The sequence below is a fragment of the Astyanax mexicanus genome, chromosome 4 (genome assembly GCF_023375975.1).
Source record: "Astyanax mexicanus isolate ESR-SI-001 chromosome 4, AstMex3_surface, whole genome shotgun sequence".
NCBI lineage: Eukaryota > Metazoa > Chordata > Actinopteri > Characiformes > Acestrorhamphidae > Astyanax > Astyanax mexicanus.
The window spans coordinates 25977501-25980000 of record NC_064411.1 but is presented as its reverse complement, the minus strand read 5'-3'; the positions used below and the strand labels follow the sequence as shown (position 1 = coordinate 25980000).

Sequence of the window (2500 nt, the reverse complement as noted above, 5' to 3'; positions counted from 1 at the left end):
CTCCCATCCAAGAACTAACCAGGCCAAACCCTGCTTAGCATCCGAGATCAGACTAGATCGGGCGTTCTCAGGGTAGTGTAACCGTAAGCGATTGCTGACCTCTCAGCAAGACTATTTATGCGACTTCATCTATGTTGGGTTTCAGATAATACACTAGTAATGTATAACAAGACCATGGTCACAGAAGAAAGAGGGGAAAAGCTTACAGCACCTGGTATTCCCAGGTTGTCTCCCATCCAAGTACTAACCAGGCCAAACCCTGCTTAGCTTCCGAGATCAGACGAGATCAAGCGTTCTCAGGGTAGTGTGACCGTAAGCCATTGCAGAGCTCTCATCAAGACTACTTATGCAACTTCATCTATGTTGGGTTTCAGATAACAAACTAGTAATGTATAACAAGACCATGGTAACAGAAGCAAGAGGGGAAAAGCTTAAAGCACCTGGTATTCCCAGGTGGTCTCCCATCCAAGTACTAACCAGTCCAAACCCTGCTTAGCTTCAGAGATCAGACGAGATCGGGCGTTCTCAGGGTAGTGTGACCGTAAGCTTTTGCAGAGCTCTCATCAAGACTACTTATGCAACTTCATCTATGTTCGGTTTCAGATAACAAACTAGTAATGTATAACAAGACCATGGTAATAGAAGCAAGAGGGGAAAAGCTTAAAGCGCCTGGTATTCCCAGGTGGTCTTCCACACAAGTACTAACCAGGGCAAACCCTGCTTAGCTTCCGAGATCAGACGAGATCGGGTGTTCTCAGGGTAGTGTGACTGTAAGCGATTGCAGAACTATCATCAAGACTACTTATGCGACTTCATCTATGTTGGGTTTCAGATGACACACTAGTAACGTATAACATGACCATGGTCATAGAAGCAAGAGGGGAAAAGCTTACAGCACCTGGTATTCCCAGGTGGTCTCCCATCCAAGTACTAACCAGGCCAAACCCTGCTTAGCTTCCGAGATCAGACGAGATCGCGCGTTCTCAGGGTAGTGTGACCGTATGCAATTGCAGAGCTCTCATCAAGACTACTTATGCGACTTATCTATGTTGGGTTTCAGGTAACACACTAGTAATGTATAACAAGACCATGGTCATAGAAGCAAAAAGTGAAAAGCTTACAGCACCTGGTATTCCCAGGTGGTCTCCCATCCAAGTACTAACCGGGCCAAACCCTCCTTAGCTTCCAAGATCAGACAAGATCAGGCGTTCTCAGGGTAGTGTGACCGTAAGCGATTGCATAATCTCATCAAGACTACTTATGCCACTTCATCTATGTTGGGTTTTAGATTACACACTAGTAATGTATATCAAGACCATGGTCATAGAAGCAAGAGGGGAAAAGCTTACAGCACCTGGTATTCCCAGGTGGTCTCCCATCCAAGTACTAACCAGGCCAAACCCTGCTTAGCTTCCGAGATCAGACGAGATCGGGCGTTCTCAGGGTAGTGTGACCGTAAGCGAATGCTGACCTCTCAGCAAGACTACTTGTGCGACTTCATCTATGTTGGGTTTCAGATAATACACTAGTAATGTATAACAAGACCATGGTCACAGAAGCAAGAGGGGAAAAGCTTACAGCACCTGGTATTCCCAGGTGGTCTCCCATCCAAGTACTAACCAGGCAAAACCCTGCTTAGCTTCCGAGATCAGACGAGATCGGGCGTTCTCAGGGTAGTGTGACCGTAAGCCATTGCAGAGCTCTCATCAAGACTACTTATGCATCTTCATCTATGTTTGGTTTCAGATAACACACTAGTAATGTATAACAAGACCATGGTCATAGAAGCAAGAGCAGAAAAGCTTACAGCACCTGGTATTCCCAGGTGGTCTCCTAGCCAAGTACTAACCAGGCCAAACCCTGCTTAGCTTCCGAGATCAGACGAGATCGGAGGTTCTCAGGGCAGTGTGACCGTAAGCGATTGCAGAACTCTCATCAAGACTACTTATGCGACTTCATCTATGTTGGGTTTCAGATAATGCACTAGTAATGTATAACAAGACCTTGGTCATAGAAGCAAGAGGGGGAAAGCTTACAGCACCTGGTATTCCCAGGTGGTCTCCCATCCAAGTACTAACCAGGCCAAACCCTGCTTAGCTTCCGAGATCAGACGAGATCGGGCGTTCTCAGGATAGTGTGACTGTATGCGATTGCAACACTCTCATCAAGACTATTTATGCGACTTCATCTATGTTGAGTTTCAGATAACACTCTAGTAACGTATAACAAGACCATGGTCATAAATCAAGAGAGGAAAAGCTTACAGCACCTGGTATTCCCAGGTGGTCTCCCATCCAAGAACTAACCAGGCCAAACCCTGCTTAGCATCCGAGATCAGACTAGATCGGGCGTTCTCAGGGTAGTGTAACCGTAAGCGATTGCTGACCTCTCAGCAAGACTATTTATGCGACTTCATCTATGTTGGGTTTCAGATAATACACTAGTAATGTATAACAAGACCATGGTCACAGAAGAAAGAGGGGAAAAGCTTACAGCACCT

At 46.0% G+C, this 2500-nt stretch overlaps 6 non-coding genes and 6 pseudogenes across 6 annotated transcripts; all 12 read right to left on the bottom strand.

Annotated features, from left to right (window-relative positions):
• The window catches only part of LOC125801912 (5S ribosomal RNA), a 119-nt pseudogene extending 30 nt beyond the window's left edge, over positions 1-89 (bottom strand).
• Positions 90-199: 110 nt separating this feature from the next.
• LOC125801844 (5S ribosomal RNA) lies at positions 200-318 on the bottom strand. The gene has a single exon (XR_007439003.1). It is a non-coding gene; the product is annotated as a 5S ribosomal RNA (ribosomal RNA).
• Positions 319-428: 110 nt separating this feature from the next.
• Positions 429-547, bottom strand: LOC125801938 (5S ribosomal RNA; annotated as a pseudogene).
• Positions 548-657: 110 nt separating this feature from the next.
• On the bottom strand, positions 658-776 carry LOC125801900 (5S ribosomal RNA; annotated as a pseudogene).
• A 110-nt stretch (positions 777-886) lies between these two features.
• On the bottom strand, positions 887-1005 carry LOC125801783 (5S ribosomal RNA). The gene has a single exon (XR_007438943.1). It is a non-coding gene; the product is annotated as a 5S ribosomal RNA (ribosomal RNA).
• A 109-nt stretch (positions 1006-1114) lies between these two features.
• LOC125801934 (5S ribosomal RNA) lies at positions 1115-1233 on the bottom strand (annotated as a pseudogene).
• Positions 1234-1342: 109 nt separating this feature from the next.
• Positions 1343-1461, bottom strand: LOC125802079 (5S ribosomal RNA). Its single transcript, XR_007439042.1, has one exon. It is a non-coding gene; the product is annotated as a 5S ribosomal RNA (ribosomal RNA).
• A 110-nt stretch (positions 1462-1571) lies between these two features.
• Positions 1572-1690, bottom strand: LOC125802116 (5S ribosomal RNA). The gene has a single exon (XR_007439074.1). It is a non-coding gene; the product is annotated as a 5S ribosomal RNA (ribosomal RNA).
• Positions 1691-1800: 110 nt separating this feature from the next.
• Positions 1801-1919, bottom strand: LOC125801831 (5S ribosomal RNA). The gene has a single exon (XR_007438990.1). It is a non-coding gene; the product is annotated as a 5S ribosomal RNA (ribosomal RNA).
• Positions 1920-2029: 110 nt separating this feature from the next.
• LOC125802117 (5S ribosomal RNA) lies at positions 2030-2148 on the bottom strand. The gene has a single exon (XR_007439075.1). It is a non-coding gene; the product is annotated as a 5S ribosomal RNA (ribosomal RNA).
• Positions 2149-2257: 109 nt separating this feature from the next.
• Positions 2258-2376, bottom strand: LOC125801911 (5S ribosomal RNA; annotated as a pseudogene).
• A 110-nt stretch (positions 2377-2486) lies between these two features.
• The window catches only part of LOC125802040 (5S ribosomal RNA), a 119-nt pseudogene continuing 105 nt past the window's right edge, over positions 2487-2500 (bottom strand).